The sequence below is a fragment of the Notothenia rossii genome (genome assembly GCF_949606895.1).
Source record: "Notothenia rossii genome assembly, chromosome: 7".
NCBI lineage: Eukaryota > Metazoa > Chordata > Actinopteri > Perciformes > Nototheniidae > Notothenia > Notothenia rossii.
The window spans coordinates 23854432-23879885 of NC_136905.1; the positions used below are offsets into that span (position 1 = coordinate 23854432).

Below are 25454 nucleotides of genomic sequence, written 5' to 3' on the forward strand. Positions count from 1 at the left end.
AGTTGAGCAATGTTCAACTTTTGATGCTCCCAATGCTTGCGAAGCTGGCATCAGCCAATCAAATCCCGTTTATGCAAATCCCGCCATTGCAATCACTAGCCAATCAAACCACGTGCAAGCTGGGAGAGCCAGACCGCAGTTCATTTCCTCATATTCCAAACGAGAAATTACGGTAGGAAATCACCCGGTTCTTTACGACCAGAACTATTTACCGGGATACAAACCGGAGGAACCAGGTATGGAGGGAGGTGGAGGAGACAGTGGGTGAAACTGGTAGGTTATCGCCTGTTTGGGGAGTTTATATCCAGTTTACTTCGTTTTAACATTGCTATTGCTTTGTATGTCGGGGGCGGGAGATTCATGTGATTGGTTGTTGGTCGCTTTGCTCGCAAAAAATCGCCAAGCTTCAGACACGCCCAGCATCAAGATTTTTCAAGATTTTTTTCATGCCTGGCCCGTCTACACTACAGGCATGAAAAAATCCTGAAGCTGGGCGTGTCTGAAGCTTGGCGATTGTTTGCGAGCAACCAATCACATGAATCTCCCGCCCCCGACATACAAAGCAATAGCAATGTTAAAACGAAGTAAACTGGATATAAACTCTCCAAACAGGCGAAAAAACTATCAGTTTCACCCACTGTCTCTGCCACCTCCCTCCATGCCTGGTTCCTCCGGTTTGTATCCCGGTAAATAGTTCCGGTCGTAAAGAACCGGGTGATTTGCTACCGTAATATCTCGTTTGGAATATGAGGAAATGAACTGCGGTCTGGCTCTCCCAGCTTGCACGCGGTTTGATTGGCTGCGCTTGCACTGACGGGATTTGCATAAACGGGATTTGATTGGCTGATGCCAAGCATCGAGCCTCAAAAGTTGAACATTGTACACTCGTGATGCTTGCGAAGCCATGCCATGCTCCCCACAATGCAGTTCGGCGAAGATTAAATATCTTCTACGTCACCCCATTCAAGTGAATGGGCGAAGCGTTGAAAGCATTTTTTGATGCCTGTAGTGTAGACGTACCGTGTGTGTGGACGGGCCGTTAGGCTGGCCACAATAAAAGGCCACTCTGAAACGTGCATTTTTGCTTTATTGGGGGGGTCTGGGGTAGGGCAAGGGCGCCGGAAGCAGGGGGGCCAGGGGGCCATTGGCCCCCCCACTTTTCAGCCCTGCCCCACATTTTCGCAGCAGCAGATGCCGCGGAAAACTGTACAAATCCCGTTTCAATAATTCCCCTCTACTCTAAAGTCGCATCTAAAACGCGATCTGATCTAGCTGTGTACATTTTGTTATTTTTGATTGTTATATTCAGTCTCACTAGCTTCAGGCATGTTTGAAGCTTGTAAAGGGAAGATGACAGCTCTCACTCGCCACTCTGCTGTTCCTCAGCGCCGCTCCCCCTCCCTCCCGCTGAAATTATGAATGTAAGGTGTATAGTAATCATAGATAACACGGCAGGGTCCGTTACAGTTTGTTTTTATCTGATTTCAAATAAGCAAAGTCTTGGCTTTCAGTACATTAAACTTGTTTCGGCAAATTCAGATGATAAATAGGCCTACAACTTTGAAGCTTGTAACGGAATAATTACAAGCGGAGAACGGAGTAATTTAACGTCACTGCAGGCATAACAACAGCCGGTGTTTCTCGTGAGTCTTTTCCCCGGGAAACAAACACAATACACACAAACGCAAAAATACACAAACACACACGTATATACACGCGGCGCGGAACACTGTACAAATCCCGTTTCAATAATTCCCCTCTACTCTAAAGTCGCATCTAAAACGCGATCTGATCTAGCTGTGTATATTTTGTTATTTTGTATTGTTATATATATTCAATCTCATTAGCTACACGCATTTTTTAAGCTTGTAAAGGGAAGACCACAGCTCGCCTCTCACTGGCCACTCTGCTCTTCCGCAGCGCCGCTCCCCCTCCCTCCCGCTGAAATTATGAATGTAAGGCATAGTAATCATAGATAACACGGCAGGGTCCGTTACAGTTCGTTTTCATCTGATTTCAAATAAACAAAGTCTTGGCTTTCAGAATATTAAACTTGTTTCGGCAAATGCAGATGATAAATACAGGTTTGAAGTTTGTAATGGCATAATTACAAGCGGAGAACTGAGTAATTTAACGTCACAACAGGCATAACAACAGCCGGTGTTTCCCGTGAGTGCAGTAATCCAAACGAAAATATCTTCCCTCCGTAGTATTTTTGATCATTTGCTCCGCTAATAATCAATCAGATCGATGGATTCCAGAGAAGAGAAACACTTTAAAGGCCTTTTTCTCAAAACGATGACTCTGTAACAGTCATTATATAATGTGACATATTTTGTCAATGCGAACGATTTCGATGGAGCAGGTCACTTTGCATTAGGTAAAATAAAGCAGGCAGACATAACAGGAAGAATATGTACATTTTAACCCAATCAAATAGGAAATTGTCACACCATTCAAATGTATCCATGTAAATTACAACCAATAAAAAAGCTTAGATTTGTTTATTTGTTACGTTGTTTACTTTATTTGTTACGTTGTTCTGCTGTGTGTGTCAGCCGTTAACCTAGAGATATAAAGAATACACTTGCAAACATGTCAGAAGAACCAGCGCAGAAGAAAACTAAATACGGTCAATCTAAACTTAAATTTAACAACTGGAAGGTCACATCCCTGACTACCACATCTCCGGAGGCTGGACCTTCTTCAAACAGCGAAGCCAGATGAACCCAAAAGCAGCAGCTCTAGTCTGCGGCCGCAGAAACTGTCAAAACCGCCGCCGACCCCACCGCCGCCGTTGTTGAACCGAAACAGGCTGGTTCCAACTGCATGGAGGTTTGCTGTCGGGACATTGAGGCGGTTAAAGCTGTACAGCTAACTATCAGAAAAAAGGAGACCGCTAGTAGATTATTTGGGCAAAGAGAAGGTACTTCAACGCAGAATGGTACAAAAACAGAGTGGTTAATTCTTTGCAAAACCACTAAAGGATAGTGATAAATTGCGATGTTAACAACCTCATGATAACCTCATTTTTTTTTTTACTTAGGATCATACCTGTGTTTAGTCTAGAAAAAGGTGAATGTGTGCATTTTATTATACAATTGTGTATATTTACAGACTGTTGCAAACACTAAGAAGCTTATAAACATCTGGTTTAAAACTAAGAGCTTTACAAAAAAGTAACACAATTAAAGATGTTTGGAGTTTTATTTGAGTTATTCATTTAAATTTTTTGTCAAAGAGATGCTGATTTGAAATCGTTGTAGCCGTTACGGCATTTCCTGTTTCTGCCGGAGAGAGGGGAGTTTGTCCCAAAGCTTGCCGCTGTATTTACTCCCTCCATCTGAAAGGAGGGAGCCTCATGTGTCACTCCACGGAGTTCACTCCGTCACGGAGGGGGAGTGTCTATGGCGTAGTTTGGGATTGGGCCATACACACGCACTTTTTTTGGCCCCCCCAATTCTAAAATGAATCCGGCGCGCCTGGGGTAGGGCTGTGCAATTGAATCGATCCTGCGATATATATCAATATTTTGTTTCTCGAGAAAGTATCGATATTTCAGCCACGGGTATCGATACATTAACTCCCATTCAAATCCCCCGTGTTCCGCCTGGCACTCTGCTCGCTGCCCATTCTCCCCCGTTCGCTTTGCATGAAGAGCGGTTACGTCACCCAGCCGAGCCGCTAGTGTCGCTGGAGAGCATTTCTAGATACACAGACGCCGGTGTCTTCTTCTCGCAGTGAGTGCGAAGCGGTTCAGGAGAATGGCGGCAAAACATTAACCACACTGGAGAGGGTCTTCTCTACCGCCGGAGATATCGGCCCAATCCCAAACCACTCCCTCGACGCAGTGAACTCCGTCTGTAGCCACACTCGCAGCTCAACGAGGCTCCCTCCTGTCAGATGGAGGGAGTAAATACAGCAGCAAGCTTTGGGACGGCCTCCCCTCTCTCCGGCAGAAACAGGAAATGCCGTAACTGTATGTAACAACGGTTTCAAATCAACATCTCTTAGACAAAAAGTTTAAATTAATAACTCAAATAAAACTCCTAACATCTTTCATTGTGTTTCAAAGCTCTTTTAGTTTTAAACCTGATGTTTATAAGCTTCTTAGTTTTTGCAACGGTCTGTAAATATACACAACTTTATAATAAAATGCACACATTTACCTTTTTCTAGACTAAACACAGGTATGATCCTAAATTAAAACATATGAGGTTATCATGAGGTTGTTAACATCGCAGTTATCAGTGGATGTTTGCTGGAACTACTTGTTAACAGCTTGACAGCAGCGGACACACACAGCGCGACTCCGGTCAGGTAGAGCCCGGTCTCAAGTCAGCACCGCTGCAGACTCGCTGTTTGAGGGCTTGATAGCCCACTCCCCCTCCACACCGCTCCACACTCGTAGGCGGACCCTCCGCGTGAACGCGCAAACGGAGGGGTAGGGTGTAGGCGGCGGTTTGGGAATGGGCCATCGTCACTGCTCAGAGAAGTGCACTTCTCCCAGACCACGTTGATCAGATTATATTCCTGAACAAAAATCTGAAGAGAATGTAGATGCAGTTATGTAGAGAGGAGCCTTTCTGTTTAGTGTTTTTGGCTTAAATGTTACTCCTTTGGACTTGAATTATTGGCAGGTACATTTTACATTAAATGTTGTTCTTAGTGACTTGAATTATTGGCTACCTCATATTCTGTGTTAAGCTACCTGCAGCCACCTGCTGCACCTTTTAATTCTCCATTGTCCATTGTGATACTGCACTTTATGTACTTACGTTTCAAAGGCTTGTAAACTACAGTTGGCACTGTTTCAATAAATGAAACAAATTTTCTCACCACATCTTTTGAGTCATTTTGTCCAGCATTTGCAAGCTGTAGACTCTGTCTAGTCAGAGCCATATATTGTATAATTGATGCTTTCAGTTTTCAGTTGAATTAATTCAATCCAAGTCAATGGAACACTCACAAGATGTCACCAAAATCACACTGTCCCTTTAAAATCTTTCAGAAAATGATGTAAGTGTATCGAATTATATCGAATCGTATCGAATCGTATCGTTGGCTGAATATCGTGATATATATCGTATCGTGAGCTCAATATCGTGTATCGTATCGTGAGATTAGTGTATCGTTACAGCCCTAGTCTGGGGGGGTCCGAAAACCCTAGGGTTAAACCCTAACCCTAACCCTAACATGTCACCCATCTCCTTCGCATAGAGTTGATCAGGTTGTTGATTGTGGCCTTTGGAATGTTGGTCCACTCCTCTTCAATGGCTGTGCAAAGTTGCTGGATATTGGCAAGAACTGGAACACGCTGTCGTATACGCCGATCCAGAGCATCCCAAACATGCTCAAGGGGTGACATGTTAGGGTTAGGGTTAGGATTTAACCCTAGGGTTTAACCCTAGGGTTTTCGGACCCCCCCAGACCCACCCAATAAAGCAAAACTGCACGTTTCAGACTGGCCTTTTATTGTGGCCAGCCTAAGACACACCTGTGCAATAATCATGCTGTCTAATCAGCATCTTGATATGCCACACCTGTGAGGTGGGATGGATTATCTTGGCAAAGGAGAAGTGCTCACTATCACAGATTTTTTCAGATTTGTGAACAATATTTGAGAGAAATTGTTATTTTGTGTATATAGAAAATGTTTTAGATCTTTGAGTTCATCCCATGATAAATGGGAGCAAAAACCAAAGTGTTGCATTTATATTTTTGTTCAGTTTATGTTAGATGTTGGAAATATCTCATGACTGGGAATAAAAATGGATTTAGACTAAATCAGACATACAGAATAAGGACATCTTTGAGCAGAGGTAAACCGTTACACAAGCAAGAACACTGGAAGCCATTGTAAGTGTTTTGTTCACATTCAAGTCAAACAGAATAAAACATATTTTATTGGCAAATATGAAGCCATAAATATGACACATTGGATGAATACACTCATACACAAAGTGGTTAATAGAACACATTTGGCACAAGTATATATATAATATACAATAAGGGGTGTTCAAACAGACAGTAAAGAACATAATCACTTCACATCATTGCATGCCATTTGTGTTTATTTGCCTAAAAACAGCCAATGCACAAACGTAAGTTGCATGCTAGCTAAGTATACTAACCCTGTTAAACTGGCCTTCACTCTATTCAGCTTAGAGAAAATGCATTTGTTTTTGGTAATAAAATGTGTTTTTCTGTGACTTTTTATGGAATTGTTGGGGTAGGTTACTTTTTTTATATAACTATTAATAATGGGTCTAGCATTGCTTTCTGTATTTAGTGTATTCATCACAATCTCATAAAATATTGTGAGAGGTTTTCATTGAAGTAAGACTAACAAGTTGATCTGACATCTGATGGTCTACGCTCTCATTTGTATTTATTACAATTGGAAACAACATCGAATTAGAGAACCAAGGACATGATGCAACATTATTGTTATGCATTTTTACTTCCAATAGCCTTAAGCTAGTGCAAGCTGTTATTCATGTTTTACTTCTGCCTCTAACTTTTCATCTAACAAACACCTAAGCAACTGTATTAGCATTTCTTTAGATTAAAAGCATCCATAATGCTATGTGTCTTATGTGTCCCGTGGGATGGGGCCAGGTTTTATTAGAAACTGTGTTGCGGGCAAGTGCGGCATTGAAAGTAGTTCCGCACAGGCTTGAAGGCTGCATGAGCGATGAAATTACTTATTCGATGAATGGCTTTTTTAGTATACTTGACACAGCCTTATAAAAAATACAAGTGATCCTGCAAATGATATATTAACCCTTGATTATTTTCACATCCACCTCATATCTATTCTATACCTACATTGCATCGAATATGTCGACTTTTATACGGTTTAATGTTCTGTTGAATTTTTAAACACACACACCTTCACTTATTATTCACCTCTCCTAGACACACATGATCAATGGTGGGTTGGGGGATGAGATGATAATATAAAATCACAAGGAAAGCATTACTCTTACATGAGATGTAAGAAAGAAGTCGTTTCTATGACCTAGACAGCGCAACATTAATAAGACAAATCACAGCCTACCCTTGATCATCCCCACAGGCAAGGCAAACTCAGCCTGTCTGGCCAGGTTGACTAGTTTGTCTGTCTTTGTGTTTGTCTCTGTGTGTGACTTTAGCCTTGCATACATCCCTATCTGTTCATCTGGCTTCTGGCCGGTCTCGCTGTTTGTCTCCATGTTTGGCTAACCATGCATCTTTCATTTTATCAGTAAGTCTATCAATTGGTGTGTATATGTGTGTGTCCATGGGTGAAATGACCACTGTGTTTCCCGCTGTGTTGACCACATGCTCTACTCCATTCTCCTTTCCTCGGGTCCTCCTTTTTGACCCACCTGGCTGCTCTACCTTGACCACCCATGTTGTTCAGTCTGGCCTCCCTCTTTGTGTTGAACTGATTGATTACATTACTTAGACTTTTTTTTAGCCTGGGGGCTTGTGGCCCCATGTGGGGTCCCTGCAGGTGAAAGTGGTTTTCCATCAAAACAAACTCTATTGGGAAGACCAACAAATGCAAAGTGGCTTACAGGACATTCTCATACAAATTACATTTTGCTTCCCTCAATTGCAAATTTATATTCCATAGTAGTGATTCAAACAGTACTCACAGTATGAAGAGTTTACAATGTTCTGTTCAAATCATCTGTCAAGTCGGTCTATTCGGGGCATATCAGTGTCAAACAGGGAAATTTAGCTTAACTAAACAAATAATTACAAAATAACGTTAAGCCTCTAAAAGCCAGGGACAATTTTCTGGGATTCCTGAGTAGCCAGCAGACTTCCCTTTCCATTCACTGCTTTTTGTTTACAGTCCGATTCGCAACTAGAGATGCGAGAAAGGAGTAGTAGTGACAGGGTGTCTACAAGAGGATAGTTTCAAACAGGCCAGTGAACAAGCTAATTGTGAGCTAATAAAAAGCTACATTGTCATTTGATAGCCAATGGATTCAGGGAATGCAATTTCAGCCGATGGGTTCTGCTTCTTTTGCTTTCATGGTGGACTGTGTGCCTGTATTCAACCAAAGCCTGCTCCAATGTCAATGTTCAACCCACCATAGAAACCAGAACGCATCCCACTCCAACATAAGTCCTGTTGCCTTTAGATTCTGCAATCATATGTAGAATCTGTTAAAGACAAGACCTTCACAGACTCAAACAACACCAAATGAAAACAAGAGAAAAATGTAACCGTCGCTGCAAAAAGTCCATGATAACCGAAGCCCATTCTGGGAATCAACCTTAAAACCTTTATTACTACACTCTTCTTCACCCTCTCTCACCACCTGACCCCAACTCCTTTATCTCTCCCCTCATAGCCACATTATACTGCAGTCAGAGACAATAAAGGTCTAATTTGTCTTGGCCATGGCTTGTGAGCACAAATACCTGACCAGCGGTCCATGTGGTAAATGGGAGTCTGTCCGTGTATAACCTGTCAAAATCCATGACATTGTTTGTGTTTGTGGAGTATGTGCAGTTTTAGTGATTATGTGTGTAGATAAGACCATTTGTTTGTGAGTAGGTTTCCTGCCTAGGTTTCTTGCCCCAATTCTAGTTATTATTGGGCTAATTACCTAGGGTTGAACAGTAGATTTTTCAGTACAGAAACAGGAGGTGAATTGACGTGTCGCGGTCCAGACTGATTCATGTAATTAGAAGTTTTTCCTATTTCCTTCCTTTTGTTTTAACGATTTTACAAAGGATGCAAAACAAAGGGCTAAGCTTGTGGCGAAAATATTAACACAAAAAGTTTCACCTGATTAAATCCTATTATGGCTGACCAAATGATTCCCTCATGAATTCAGAGGCCATGTTACCGATATTAAGCCCATTTAGAACAATTGAAATAAGTGCTTGCACCTTTCTGCCCTGCTGTAAACATTCACTTGTGCCCTCTTTAAACTTTCTTCCAGTCTCTATTTAAAGGGCAGACGCTAGTAAAACTAGCCAGCTGTCTGCTCTCTCTCTTTCTCTCTGTAAACCTAGCCAGCTGTCTGCCCTCCACTTCTGACCTTGTTTTGATGAACACTGTTGTATGTGTGTGTGTGAGTGCACACATGCATATGTGCATTTATGTCAATGGGCTTTCAGAGCGACCCTTGACCTTTTGTGACTGACAGGCTAAATCTAGCCACCCGGCCTCTCGCGCCTTTGCTCTCGTCTCCTTTTCTCCCCTCTGTTTCCTGACTGATAGCTTGTCAGAGGGACATTGGACATTATTTGTGTGTGTGTGTGTGTGTGTGTGTGTGTGTGTGTGTGTGTGTGTGTGTGTGTGTGTGTGTGTGTGTGTGTGTGTGTGTGTGTGTGTGTGTGTGTGTGTGTGTGTGTGTGTGTGTGTGTGTGTGTGTGTGTGTGTGTGTGTGGGGTAGGGTAGGGTAGGGTGGGTTGTATGAGGGTAGGGTAGGGTGGGTTGTGTGAGGGCCAGTCAGACAGGGAGGAAAAGAGAGCACGTTCAAGTGTGTGTTTTTGTATAGGTGAAGGTGTGTGCACAGCCTAAGGGGGTCACAGAGGAAGAGACTGTCCAGACATTTAAAAAATAACAACCCTTATAGTCGTGAAGCTGTGTGTGTGTCGTCCAAAAGAGTATCTGGTAATTATTTAGTCAGGCTTTGACCTTTGACCCTCTCCTTTAACCTCCTACATCCTGTTCAACTGGATAGAAGATGGACACACACTCATACATATGCAGACCCACACACTCACGCACAAACTGGGGTTTAAGGGGTTTATGCGTGTGTGGGCTAGGGGGAAATTCACAGTTTTTGCGATTTCACCGATGAGGGAAGTTCAGGGTAAGAACAATACATATCTGGACTATCAAGGAACGATCACAACATGTTTAAACCATTTCTCAGAGATACTGCTTATGGACAAATGAGGCGGAGGTAGTAGCCATACTATTGTTAAACCAATCATATACCTAGTACTCTCTTCTGTGTCTATATTATACCATTCTATCAATGAATATTATTGAAAAAGTAACAGGTCAGAACAATAGACACACACAAGGAGGGAGTGATCTACAGGCACTGTTGGGAAATGGAGGATGCTATGATTGAAAGTTTTTTGACGATTACTGTGAGTAACATAACTGTCTGTTGATAACCGCGTGCACCGCTGGCTTTTGTCAATTCAACAAAAGGATCCCAAACTATACAGAAATGTTCCTTGACAACCAAGGTCCATTTTCTGCCAATGCAATACAGAAGGAGAAGCAGCAGGAGCGCTTCTCGGCTTTATCATTACTTCTTTTGTGATAACATCTGCTCAGAGCTTTATATTAGCCATCATTATGTCTGTCTAAGTTATGTGTATTTGTCTGTGTCATGTGTCCTTGGCAGTGTATCCTGTTTGTAATGTTGTTTATCCATATGAATGTTCATTTGAGCTATGGTTAATATATTAATGCATAGCTTATGCGTAACATAAGGAGAATTGTCAGGGTATTTGTGCAGCACATATCTATTCATGCTTTCTTTTATTTCATCTGTTATAGATACATTATTTCCAACCCTACACTACCCATGGCTGTGCAGCTATAACCACCGATGATGAAGGACCAATGTAGACACAATGTGAGTATAGCACATGCCTGTTTTGTAGTTATGGATGTTCATTAATGGTTAATCTTGTTATGTTTTTGCTTTGATCAGATTTGAGATAAGTAATTACACTAGTTCTAAGCCCTGCAGTTTAATTGCCATAACCATATCTTAGCACTGTATATATCCCAGCAGGAGAAGCAGCAAATGTCACTACGCTCCAAAATAGAACAAGAAGAAAAAGAATGTATCAGTGCATGATGACATTTATTTCCCCAGTCTTCCCAAGGTATCACACATTAAAACACACACAATAAAACATAGTGCGGCAGTATAGAAAAAAACAAAGTAAAAACAATAAAAATACAGCAGTGAAGGGGAATTCAATAAAATCACTTGAAAGCACAGACTCAATTATGGTCAGGCTTGAGTTTAGCTGGAGGGAAAAACTTTGTTTTTAACTGCCGGACTGGTTGAATGGGTTGACTTTGTACTTGGGCGAGATATTTGTCAGTGTGTGCTGCTGTGCAAGTTTGTAAGTGCAAGGGTGCGGGTATGTTTGTGTGTGGATGTTAAAGGATGTCTGTGATTGTAAGCCGCGCAGCCCCTATTCTTAATGCCAGGGTGAACTTGGACTTCCTCTCCTTTCAAGTCTTCTTTTCAATACAGACCGACACCAGACATTTCTAAATTAGTTATTTCTCAAGGGGCTCTCCCTCATTCTTTGTACTTAAATGTTTATTGTTCTTCTAATATCCCTCTAGTAAACACATTATTTAGCAGCTGCGGTGCAATTTAGCAACTATTTGGCAGCTAATTAAAGCAAATATTATTATGTCAGGGTCCGATGTAAACCGACGTTCTGTTGGAATGTACAAATCAAGACTCAAACAATGTTATAGTCAGCTCTGGAAGAAAACGAATGAAATCGTGACACCCTAGTAACCACTTATCTCTTAGGGCAGTTTCCCATGTCTCTTTGCCTATAAAAGAGGACTGTGTTATGTCTTTGTATTGAATATTGTTTTCCACTTGGGATGTTCTCTAAGTTCCCAAAGGTGTGAGTTGTCAAGCATTCAGCTGTGTGCTTGTTCAATGTCACCTCACACCAGACCTGACCCTGGTGGCTTTTCACCTTTTGAAGGGTGAACCCTGACCTTTCGAGAAATGACCCTTGATCTTAACAGGTCCTAATGTTGCTGAGAGGTCTGCTGGTGACAGGAGACAGATGGAAACACACATATATGTAAAGGCAGATACACATGTGCTGCTGTGCAGACACTGAGACACTAATAGAGTGGAAAGCATTGCTGTGCAGGGCCGAGGAGTGACAGGAGAACCATGGGGACGCACACATACACAGAGCTCGTCTTACACAGGAAACTGCTGAGACATGCAGGTCATGTCTGTTTCCATGTTTATGGACCTAGCAGACTTACAAAGGCAAATCAGCACATACACACTCACTATGTTTAATCAATTTTCTGTGTTGTGTGTGCTGTCGTACCAAGTTTTGGTCAAGACAACAATGTCTGTTTGACAAAGTAGTAGCTGCTATTGTTCTGCTAGAACTACTGGTCAGCTTGACTTTGTTTTATTACTGTTGTTCTAAAACATGTATGCAAGTGTGCACAAACTCCTAAAGAAAATGCATAAATATGGCACATGCATACACCCTACCTACTGTAATTGAGTTTTCTGAAGGTTAAACTGGACACAAACTAATTTGCTTTGGGCCTCCAAGGGCTGCCCTCTCCTAAAATAATGAGCCTCGTAGTTTACCCTTTACTAAACCTCCCCAGTAGACCGCAGATGGCCTTTCAATTACCAAGCTAAAACATGCAGAGTGGCAATGCATGGCATTATCAATGAAAATGCAACAAGGGACCACATTCTCAGCTCCTCATGAGCGAGCAGGCAAGCACACACACCAACACACATACACAGAAACAATCACATACACACTTGCAGATATGCCCACACTGCACATCTGCAGACAAATACACAAGCATATGGGGAAGGTACACAAGTGTGAGCACACATATGCGCGCACACACCAAGCCAGATTACTTTGCCTATTTGCTTAGCAAGCAATCTTTGTTGGGGTCACCAGTCCTCACCCCTGCACCAATCTATAAAGCCGGCCCCCTGGGACCCAGTCAAGCCAAGGTATTTGTAGAGTGATCTGAAGTTAGTTTCTGCGCTGCTGCTGACTGTTTCACATTCTACCTGAGGTTTCACATTTAAGATAAATGCAGTATGCAGCAAAAGACGACTGACTGTCAGGTTTTCTTTCTGAAGCTCAAACATGTGGCATCAGGCCATATTTTTCTCAATGTAAAGTGAGACACGCAATTAAGAATATTTAAGTAGGAAAACAAACATTTTGGAAGAACTTGGCCAGTGAAAAAGGAACAGTGCAGTGGAGAAGAGGATGACTAGAAGTATTCTTTCCTCACAGACACAGAAGTCTTAAGGAAACAGTTACAATAATATGCTTTGACACTGATACAAGAAACACAACACTCAATATAACATAATTACTGAATGTAAAGTAATGAAACTCTAAACCAGATGTATTCGTATTCTCCATGTTCGACAAAACTACACCAACACTGATGGCAACAAGCACCTATGCACCTCTATCAGCTCTGTGCCTTCACTTTTTTTTATTGTTTTATCCTGTTACGGATCTTTGACATGTTAGTGACCCGAGCCGCTTGCTGGGCCACAGCCCTACAACATACTTTTCAAGTTAGTGTTTCTATATCTCTTACAGCAGTGTCTTTTAACACGCACGGTAACTGATTTACCGACACCACTTAAAGTTTTATGAACTCTTTTATGATGAAAATCGTTTTTGGTTTCTGTTTTTATTACTGCTGATGATTCAACAAGGAGATTGATGTTTTTATGTGATGGCTCAACAATTCTTAGCATTTTGTTATTTTCCAACTGAGCTCATTTCCTAGAAGCAGATCACCTGCTGTATGATAAAGATTTGGCACAGAGCTGCTAATTGTTGGTGATTAAGGGTCTGTTTAATCACTAGTGATAACGTGTGAGATGACCAACAGCAAACGTTTAAACCTGCTTATACAATATTTATAAAATATACGCCTGAAAAACAAATCATGACGGGGAACCTCTGTAATTCCAACATCAGCGTGACAGTTAAATTCTACTTTTGGATGCTTTTAGTGTGAAATGTTTGCCTACATTAGTATTTTTATTTTAGATTGGCTCACGCTGTGACATGTTGAGATGAGAGCGTTGTGGAAAGCTATATGTATGCAAGTCCTACTGTTTGGGAATATATAATTCTCTATTGATATGCTAAAAAGACATTTGGGATTGGGGGTTTTCAAGGCAGATATCCAACAGGGAGTTGTGGGCTAGCAGAGGGTAGCTGCATAATCAGTTCTACCATCAGCTAACTGATGTTCTGCATAATGGAGATGGGATTTCTGGGTCTGGGTCTCTCTCTGTGTGTGTGTGTGTGTGTGTGTGTGTGTGTGTGTGTGTGTGTGTGTGTGTGTGTGTGTGTGTGTGTGTGTGTGTGTGTGTGTGTGTGTGTGTGTGTGTGTGTGTGTGTGTGTGTGTGTGTGTGTGTGTGTGTGTGTGTGTGTGGCATTATTGGTGGAGGTTTGTCCTTTTATCTGCATGGATGTGTGCATGTCTGCATGTGTCCTGTCTGCATGTGTATGCATGTGTGCAGACAACGTCTGTATGTTAATGTGTGTGTGTATGTGTGTATCAGGGGCACTGACCTCTTTCCCCATAGGGAGGACAGTCACTGTCTCATTAGGAAAGAGAGACTGAGAGTGAGACAGACAGACAGGAAAGGAGAGAGTGAACAAAAACACAGAAGATGTGTGGGGGGGATGGGGGCAGCAGTGGAAGGCAAGCATATAATGTATTAGGGGGTCAAAGGGCACTTATCCATTACCACAATGAGCAGGAAGGGCCATGGCAAAAGAGGTCAGGAAGTGTTCTGATTCACACAAGAAGCACACATACACACACACACACACACACACACACACACACACACACACACACACACACACACACACACACACACACACACACACACACACACACACTCACACACACACTCACACACACACACACACACACACACACACACACACACACACACACACACACACACACATATAGGGTTTATATCACAATCCAGACTTGACTGTGGTTTAATTGAATCAAGAGGCAGAGTGTGGGTGTTTGAGGTTTAGGAAACAGGGGAAGAAGGGGTGTGTGTGTGTGTGTGTGTGTGTGTGTGTGTGTGTGTGTGTGTGTGTGTGTGTGTGTGTGTGTGTGTGTGTGTGTGTGTGTGTGTGTGTGTGTGTGTGTGTGTGTGTGTGTGTGTGTGTGTGTGTGTGTGTGTGTGTGTGTGTGTGTGTGTGTCTGTTTGTGTAGAACGGGTTTGTGGTCGGATCTTTGATTATTATTATTATAGAGGCTGTGGCTCAGTGGATAGTATGCTGGACTTCGAATCATGTGGTAGCAAGTTTGAGTCCCACTTCAGTCAGCATGTCGTCGTGTCCCTGGGCAAGACACTTCACCTCAAATTGCTCCTGTGGGGATTGTCCACAGTACTGTATGTATGTAAGTCGCTTTGGATAAAAGCGTCTAACAAATGACATGTAATGTATTAAAATCTCTTTGAGTCTTGCTCCTTCCTGAATGGTCAGTGACACAAAAGTCAGGTTAAAATGTCCTTTAAGTTAGATACAGTTTTTCTTCTTCTTCTTCTTCCTACAGACAGAGCAAGGTTTGTGTAAGAACAGAGATAAAGAGGAGGAAAGAGGGAAGAACATAAAAAAATGTATAAAGAGTTATACGTCTGAGAGAATCAAAGGAGGGAATGTAGCTCTGGTTATTGCACCTCATTGTAATTTGAGGATATTAAAATCACACTCTGTAGGAGGAAGAAAGGAGACACAGAGGTTGAGTGATGGAGGAATGCTTAATGAATGTCATGATAATCCTGGAGAAAGAAAAAATCACTGAAGTACAAAGCGACCACAACAGAAGCCCTAAAACTCAACAAAGCCCACCACCTTATGATCACAGAGCCTTGTGGTTTATCTGGCAGGAGGTTCTTATACTTATTACAGTCATAATGTAAACTTCTCCTGTGTTCATGTTACAACACTTAGGCCTACACATGCCTTGCAGATCAGGTCATTTAACCGTTTGTGTCACAGATCTGACTTTCAACTCATACCCCTATTTCAGAGTTTCCAGGGTAAGGCTCACTGATATGAGATTCTTTTTTGCTAAGCTGGTCTGCTCAGATGTTGTGTCCAGGGCCATTTGTAAGAGAGGTGATTTTTTTATATTTCCTCTCTGATATCATACCAGACATTCAAAGGGAATGTAGAATTGTTAGCATAATGTTAACACAAGTCAGTGAATGTAGCTCAATGTAAGGGTTTAAGTTTGACACACTGTTGACAAGGGGTGAGAAATGGAAAGGATTTTAGAAGTTGTTTCTTCATTTAAAAGTTTTGCAAATATGTAGCGTACATATTTGTTCATTTTCATGGATGTGTATTGCCTCTAAGAATGTGAAAATTGGAGTTAGGGATAAGAAAGAGATCGATGGATATATAGAGAAGAAAATGCAGAGAAAACAGCCGGAGGGAAACGGAGCGTTGGACCGAGAAACAGACAGACCGGGATAGAGTGAGAGTCAGAGACAGAGAAAAAGAGAGGGGGAGAATTAAAGTAACCACAACAGAAGCCCAAAGCCCCCTAAGTCCCCTTCTCCTTATGATGGTGGGGTGTGGTGTTGAGGATCTGGCACAACTTCCTACAGCACAGCCCCTTTTCAAACATCTCATATATACACCCAGTCAGAGACAAAGTCACAGCTAACCACATCACAACGTTTGTGTGTGTGTGTGTGTGTGTGTGTGTGTGTGTGTGTGTGTGTGTGTGTGTGTGTGTGTGTGTGTGTGTGTGTGTGTGTGTGTGTGTGTGTGTGTGTGTGTGTGTGTGTGTGTGTGTGTGTGTGTGTGTGTGTGTGTGTGTGTGTGTGTGTGTGTGTGTGTGTGTGTGTGTGTGTGTGTGTGTGTGGCTGAAGCCCAGCTGCTCCCAGGCTCGCAGAAAGCATACGCTGCCTGAGCGTGTCAGAGCTGTCTCTTGATCTCATCTGTCTTTTTATTGCCTAATCCCTGTCTCTCTACTCGTTCCTCCTCCTTATATAGCCCCTTTCTGTCCTTCATCTTCTCCCTTCACCCCCAAAAACCCTTTTCCATCTTTTTTCCTTAAGGTTTTTAAATATAACCTCAGTTGCTCTGGCATCGTATAATCCTTTCCATTGATGACGATAAAGGTTGTCTCTTTTCCTGCACATTTTCCTCCACACATCTGTCTTTCTCTCTGGGTTTGATATCTGCCCAGTGCATTGAACCCTTCAAAGCGTTCCCGTTTGCCATAGATGAGTTTCAGATAGTAGCCAACCCACCATATGGGTCTTTCATGCACTCTCCCAATGGGTTGAGAATGAGACGATGGTTTGCTCATGAATGTTTCATTCTGGTTTACATAACAGTGGCTCAGCTCTTTGGTAGCTCACACTGACTGTATGATTACAGAATGCCCTCATCTTACTCTGTGACTGTCTGTCAGTCATCGCATACGCTCTCTGTCCCTTTAAATTGGCTTCTCCTTTGCTTTCTGTCTCATTTTAAGAAAATAACATCACGCAATCCAGACATATCACCATCACACTGCACCCCCCCAGTCTCGTTTTTTTTTCAATTTCATCCTGCCTTATTGGCATGACAGGTTATATTTGTGTTGCTAAAGCCTTCACATAAGGAAATAGTAGATGGAAAATGGTAACCTAATAATTGAAAAATAAAATCTGTTTACATACGGTACAACAAACTTTAGGGAATCTAAATGTATAAATATGCAAAGTAAACATGGTGATATTAAGGGAGGACACATCTTTAATAGATTGCATCAATATACATTTACACATGTTTCTGGCTGGCTTAAGTTATATTAAATATGTGGGAAGAATGATGAAAAATTATGAACAGCTATGCTTGATTTCAAATCGCTAGAAATGGTTTAGATTGAGATGGAAACAGAAACATGATTATCCAGCCACGCCGGCAGCTCTGTAAGGCTGTACTTTGGTACAGCTGTGCTTTGAGCTAAATACTTACACCAGCATGCATGCTCAAGATGAAAACACTATAATGCTTATCTTTGGCAGGTTTTATGTTTACCATGTTTACAATCTTCAAACATTTGCTTATTACTAATGAGCACAAATTGAAACTGAGATTGATTTGAATTACCTTAGTCAATCACGTCTTGCTTGACTCAAGGCTGGACTTACAGAGGTGGCCCTACATTGTTGATTTATTAGCGGTGATAAAGATGTAATATGCACATCATTATCAATTACTATGTTAAGATGGTATTAACGTTTCTATTCTCTGTGCCAGCTTATAAATCTCTACTGTATGTAACAGTAAAACAGCTCAGTGTGAATCACAGATGAACTGTCAATTTATTCTGTCTACCTCAAGTCGTCAGGAGACAAACGGAGTTGCTGCTCAGCCATACTGCCGTGTTCTTCATTAGAAAGGGAGGGTTTTCATTTTCTGGCAAGGTCGTGAAGGCTGGAGTTACTTTTTAACAACTTTGGTCATATTTTATTCTTATTGATTTTGGTATGTGTATGTGTATAGGAAATACTTTAGATGTGTTTTCTTTCTCCGTCCTGTTGTGGCATGAGGATAACTTGCAGACTGCTGTGTCAACTGTTCTACTCCTGCTCTTGCTTTTAGTTTCTGCAGTCCTGTAAGTCTGAGGGGAGGGTGTTTTTCTTTCTTCTTTTTTCCTATAATTTCAATAACTAGGTTTATTTCGTCCTCCTTTGGGCCAGCTAGTTGCTCCCTTGTGTCAGTATGTTCGATATTCAGACATCTAATAAACATCTCAATCAACTAACTGAGTTAGAAACGTTCAACCTTCCAGCCTCTAAGGGCCACATTTAAGTACATGAAAGTACATCTTAAATGTAATTTAATGCTCACAGAATCAGCCTGTAATTAGCATCTGATTCACTAAGGCTAAAGATAATTACACAATCAGAGATCTGGTGCTGACTTCGAGGCTCAGCCTGTGAGGGAAGCAGGGTCAACTTGTCAGCAGTATCATCTCCAGCTACAGTTCACATGACCCAAGAAACAGCTATTTTGTTTGGGAAGATACTATGGATTGGACAGTGCGTCTGCTTTAATTCTAAATGTTCTGACTCCGTCAACTGTGGTCCGACACCAGCTCCAATAGCTCCAGCTAAGTTAAGACACCACTATGAGTCAGCTCATCTTCTCCGTTGAGCCAAGTCCCTCTCACCACCCATAAACGTGAAAATAGTTCATGTGTTTCCATGCTGCTCCTATTTCCTTTTTCTGCGTCAGTTGTGGGCCAACCTCAGTTCCTTCTCCTTTATGCGTAGCCACCACTGTGTTTGAGTTGGGTTCTTTTAGCCATTTATAAACATGGTGTTAAGCAGACAGTCACTCATAAATTTCTGCCTCCACCGTTTGGTAGATATATTCAAGCAGGCGCTCTAAACCTATCCCTGAATATAGTTTGTCTCTAATCATGACACCGGCCATTAAAAGATATTAGGACCAATATGATCGAAGCAATACAAGTCTTCCTCTTATATCGCTGCTGCCATGCCATCTCACATCTCGCTCTCTGTCTCTTTATCTCTGACTTACTCTCTTTCGAGGTGTTTGCAGTGGTGATCACTGTATGAGTCAGGCCTTCTGGTATGTTTAGTTTAGATATTCCCCCTCTCACTATCTCTCATGTCCTCTCGGCTATTTAGTAGACTGTGAAGCTGACAGACGATACCCATGAATGATGAATGATGACTGGAGGTCTGTCTGGTGCCAACAGTATGCATAATACAGCATAGATACATAGATACAGCTATTTCAGCTCAGACACATGATGCAGTTACTGTATCATCGGCATGATCTGCAGATTCTGTTGTGGACAAAAATGATGACGACTGAAGGGCATGTATACCTAAGTAGGATCCTAAATGAAGCAGCTTCAAAAAAATAGTTGACTGTCACACTGTATGAAGTGTGATCCTGTCAGGAGTGGGCATTTTGTGTTATTTAATGTTTTATTTAAGAGAATGATAGACTCATAACTGATTTGTTTCTTATTTAATCTTTTATCTCTTAAACATTTTATTCCAAAAAACAATACACTTTTCCTGTGTAGAGAGTCACACTCCCACTGTGTGTGTTATACTCCAAACTACTCTGTGCTTGTTTATGAAGCAGGGCAAGGAGCATGTGCATGTTAGTTTGGTTTGTGGCATTGTTTAGAGAAGCACAAAGCCCACCTTTTGGTTCCCCCTCTGGATAACACTTAGCTTTGTCAGCACGTTAGCACTGTTTTCGCTGCTAGCACCATTAGCTGCTAGCGGCCGTATCAGCCATCACCATGTCGAGTGGAAGAATCCCCTCAATGAAAGAAATGCTCCAAATGATGTATTTAGCACCTTTAAATGATTAACAGTCAACTTTATTTTACCCCCAATATCAGCTAGTTTGACCCCTACATCACTTGCAGAATATTAAATGTACAACTATTCAATCATTGCACAATTTTCAATATAAATTATGAATACTATTTTCCTCTCAGTTTATTTTTTCATGGCTTCTTAAGAAAGACCTGTGCGACCTCTCAAAGAAGACGTGGGAGTGCATCTGTTCCTGCGTACAGTATGTCCATTTTTGAAGTGGGTAGCCCCACACACGCATGTACAGCATATAGACATGGTTACACGCCTGCATGTCTGTGCATCTGATTGTGTGGGTGTGCAGGCATGTTTCTGTGCCTGGGTCTGCATGCATTTTGTGTGCCTGTAGATACTCTAGTCTGCGTTTCCGTATAGTGTGTCTCTTTCTGTGTGTTCCTACTGTAGTATGTAGGTCACCAATATATTCCTGATGAGGTCTAGTTCTCTGGAGAACTCGACAGATATGAGGGCCTAAATTAGACACTATTATCTGCGTATCTGTGTGAGTGTGTGTGTGTGAGAGAGAGAGAGAGCGAGAGCAAACTAGAAACTATTATCAGACAAGGGCCTCACAGGCATGCATGTTCAAATTGGTGCAGACGCTTTTACATGCAAAGAAAAGTATCATGAGTGTGTTTGTCTGTCTGTGCGTAGGTGTTAAATTGCATGCTTTTTTCAACATGATGTATTTGTGTAAGTGTGTGTGAAAATGACACACTGGTATAATCTAACAAGCTGCCTGTTACCACTGACCTGGGATTTTAAACCTCAACCCTCACTTTTAACGACTGTTGGCTCAGAAAGCCTGTCCATATTGCTATTACCGAGCCAAACTGCTAATAAGCCTCAAGCACCACTCCAAGAAAACTAGGTGGCCATTGGCAAAGCTCTGGGTTAAGGTGATATAAAAACGCAGAAATCACATACCATCCATGAGGGTTGAGAAGGATGCTTTCAGAATGTGTATTAAAAAAATGTTGTAGCTTGAAATAGGTCAGGGCAGCTGAATGTTTCAACAGACTTGTTTTTTGACTGTGTCAGTCAAATACAAAGATTCCATGCTTCTACTTTTATTAAGCACTGTTGCATGGCTACCAATAAAGAACCATGGGGAAATGATAATGAGGTTTCTTTTAGGCATACAGAATTACATATCTTCTGCCACTTCCTCAATAAAAAAGTGACTTTTAGCATAGCTGTTGAAACATTAATTCCCCTTCATTTCAGGATGTCTACATTTCCAGCCAGCCTACTGTCCTCAAGTCACAGGGACAATACCACATGCAGTCAATCTGTCAAACCAATTCGGGAATTTTGCCGGCGCTCAGCCCAAAAGTTACATTGAATCTGAGGGGGATGAATGGGAGTGAGAATGTCTACCTTTGAAAAGCTTCATGCTTTGACCAAATCATATGCTGTCACTCCTAAGCTTTAGAAGGCCTGCACTTTTCATCAAAGCTCTTGATGGCTACCTTTCACAGTACTGTCGAATACACCCTCAAAAGCCTCGCTCCCTCTTTTCCTCCCTTCCCCTCCCAAATATCTTTCTTCTCCCCTCCGATGTCGGCTACCCCTCTTCCTTGCCCCCCCCCTTCTCTCAATCCTTCTATTCCCCTTGTCCTTAATCCCTCCATCCCTCCCTCCTCGATAAAACCCTCAAATCCCTCCAGGGTTTTTCTCTCTCCCTGTGCATGTGACTTCAGTACTGTCAAGGCAGATAAAACCAGAGGAATTCAGAATCATCACAGTCATAACCTGCCGTGCTAATAATCCACTACTATCCTTCCCATGTGGCGGTAGGCTGGTGTAACAAGGCCTTTACTGGATTTATTTGCATATTTGTTTCCCCTTTGTTTCTTTTGATGAATTATTTACTGCAGAGTGAAATGACAGCAGAGATCACTGATGATTGCTGTCGCGGGTGGATGGGTGCCTTTCTCCTCTTTGTAATTATTCCCTTTTTTCCTGATTTTCAATCAAGTTTTTCCACTCATGTTCCCCGGTGACAACAGAGGAGAAGCCGTGAAAAAGGGAAAAAACCCACATACATTTTAGCATTTCTAGTGGAACCTTTCCACTGTCTAGCGGGAGAGCAGCTTCCTTTGTTGTTGTAATGATTACAGAGTAGGAAACAGCAGGGGGGAAAGGAGAGAAGGGAGAGAGTAGACATCAAATGGAAAAAAAGCACAAATGTGCTGGGAGGGCCACCTCACAAACCCACCACACACAGGACAAAAAACCTCACACACTCATCATCTGACCAATCAGGAGACTTGATTAGCATATGATAAGCTGAAAGTAATAATTTAAGGTTGCAGTTTGTGTTCCTACTGTTTCAAGTTTGAAAACAAAGTCAAGCTAGGAGCTTAAGGTTTGGGCACACAAAACATGTCTTGAGAGATGTAATCACAGCGAGTTGTGTCCACATAGAAGCTGTGATTGTAAGCCTCACAATCTGACATTGTGTAGCAGGGATCTACATGTGCACACCGTCACACACACACTGCCACTCTGTCCCCGCATTGCCCTATCCAGGAATAATAATGCATAATTCATATCCCAAAGTCTCATCTGGAGACAAAAGTCATCGTTTGCATTTATTATTTATTGAAAACAGCTCTCGCATGATGAGTCCTTTAACAAACAGAGCTTCCAGTAAGCAGTGTACCTCTTTTTCTTTTTCTCTTGCTGTTTGTGTTTTGGCATAGATTTAAGTGGGCTCATTAGCAGAGGATGAGGATGCAAGGAGAGGAGAGGAAAGGCAGACGAGGGATAAAGAGAGATGCAGAGAGTTAGAAAGTGGGAGATAGAGAAGAAATGAGGCCAAAGGATAAAGAAATCACTTTTGTAAAGGTGTGAATTAATGAGAGGCGTGTACATCTCAAGCTAATTCAATTATCTAAGAAATGCTTGAGGGAGTCAGTTGTACATTTTATAACTTTGTGTCATTTATAGAGTTGAAGTTTACTTTTGCTACCCAGTGGGTGTTTGAAATTACTTAACTGCTTTGCAAAACTTGGAAGTGCTAATGTATACTAATCTAATCTTGCTCCAAACCTCCTAACAATTCTGTAGAATTAGTACAAGTGACTTTACTAGCACACAAACAGAAACACATACGAACACTGTCACAGTTACACTTGCTATGCGGACAGTTTGCCTTGAGGCAGGGAGGCAATTTATTGTAGAGTGAAAAGGGCTATGCTAATGCAGTCATCATTTATTCCAGAGTACTTGCATTTTTATTTTCTACTACCCCACCCCTTCACCATCCATCAATCATCCTAGCCATGAGGTATTATCTTTGTGGAACATTCTATATTCAGTCTCCCCTTAGATGGCTGGACGCACACTCATACACACGCACAGTCATTTTTGTTAAATCAAAAAAATCAAATCTGGTCTAGCAAAGGTTGAATAATTGATGTGTTATGTTAAAAAAGGAATGAAATAATCATACCCTGTTGGATGTTGGAGGAACATCAAACCCAGAGTTGGAGCTTGGCAGACTGGGCTAAGCAGGGTAGGGGCCGTATGTATTTGGGACGGCTGCCCTGTGAAATAATAATGAATAGCAAAGAGTTAGAGGATTAGGAGATTTTTGTTCTGCCCTGTACCTGACACTTTGTGCGTGCCCACCCGTGCTTCATACAGCATGACCAGGGCATCCTGAGCTAATACAGCAAGGTTTTCTGAAAATGGTTCTGTCTGATGGCCTGGGGAAACATTCCAGCAGGTCTGCAGAAATAGATAAATGGCTGCAGTAAAAATGGACACATGGTTCACAAAAAAAGTGCTGATCTAATGGATAGATATTGGTGCCATTCCACATGCAATGCAGCTCAGGGGTTCAGCTAAGGCTTAGCACAGATAGTAAGTGCAATGCAATGATGACACTCAAATGAAATGAAATTAACATAAAGATGTACATTTAATCCTTGTGAAACATTTTTTTACTTATCATTCACCAGAATTGAAAAAAAAAATGTTTTTACTTATTATCTGCTGACAAAAAAACTAAAATCACCCGCGACTACAAACTATATATGCATAGTGTCCAGTTCTGAACAAACCAACGTGACTTGGCAGATGGCTTGTAAAAACACTATCAACACTTTCAGGCTTTACTGTGCTATAAGCTTGTGATGGTGATGAAATGAAATAATATCCGCTTGTTGGCTACTGCAGACCACCACCCTGTTTTAATGCCAGCCATGAATAAATACGTACAATTCTTAGATGCACGCTCACGCTCACACACACACACGCACAAACCTCTATGCATCATTGCTTCAAATGAAGATAAACAGTTTTAATGTTTAGGACCACCTTTTAAGATTGTCCCCATTTGGGATGCAACAACAGTGCATGATGAATACATTCATTCCAAGCTCCAGTGAGAGCTGTGCAGCCGTGCATCTCTGCCCGATACCTTTTCATGACTGTATGAAGGCTGCACAGTATAGATTTTCCCATACAGCAGCAGAGGGATATAAATGTTTATTATTATTACTCTTTCAGCTTCCCATTCGCCATCTGCTTTTTTTTTTGCCCACCAATTCCAATTTGCGTTTAACGAATGATCTCAGGGAATGAGATGCAGTGAGGTCAGGAGGTTCATGTGCATTTCTTTCACTGCAGGGGTTTGAATTAGGATTGTATAGATACTTAGGAATACTGTACATACAAATAAAGGACACTGCGTTACCAACATGATGATTTGCTTGAAAGAGGGCGAGGAGGCATGGTGATAGACAAAAAAGAAGAAAAGGCTGATTTGGAGTCAAAGTAGAGAAGCTTATTGAGAGTTATGACCCCATATAAGCCCTCAGTGTGTGTGGGGGGGGAAAACAAGACAAATTGTGAAATACATTGTCCGATTCAGACAAAGATAACATGTTATATGGGTTATCGTGAATCAAGCTTTACAACATTCAGAGCACATGTGTAAACCTTTAGATGGGTTAGCACACTTGCAAGTGGTGGCAAATTGTCGCTTGTCCCTCCTTTTAAGTTTATCCATTAAAACTCTCCCATCCGTTTCTGAGGCCTCTGACTTGAAATGGTGTTTAACTCAGGGGGGGGGCTTATTTTATTAATTCACTGTTTCCTCTGTTACAGGCCCCCTTCTACAAAGTCCACATTGCGAGAAGACCACCTCACAGGAATTTTCCCCTTCACCAGGTAACCACAAAGAAAGAAAAGCAGCACATTATCCACATGTACAATATACCTCTCAACACACACGCACACACGCACGCACGCACGCA

At 41.8% G+C, this 25454-nt stretch overlaps 1 long non-coding RNA gene across 5 annotated transcripts in view; it reads left to right on the forward strand.

Moving 5' to 3' along the window:
* The window catches only part of LOC307047396, a 111872-nt gene that overhangs the window by 64080 nt on the left and 22338 nt on the right, over nt 1-25454 (forward strand). For 4 of the 5 annotated variants that reach the window (XR_013810403.1, XR_013810404.1, XR_013810405.1 and 1 more), the window contains 2 exons: nt 10535-10613; nt 25306-25368. This is a non-coding gene — a long non-coding RNA (uncharacterized lncRNA). Of the gene's footprint in view, nt 1-3688; nt 3980-10534; nt 10614-25305; nt 25369-25454 lie in introns of those variants that run through there. The other variant, XR_013810407.1, reaches the window with a different exon arrangement.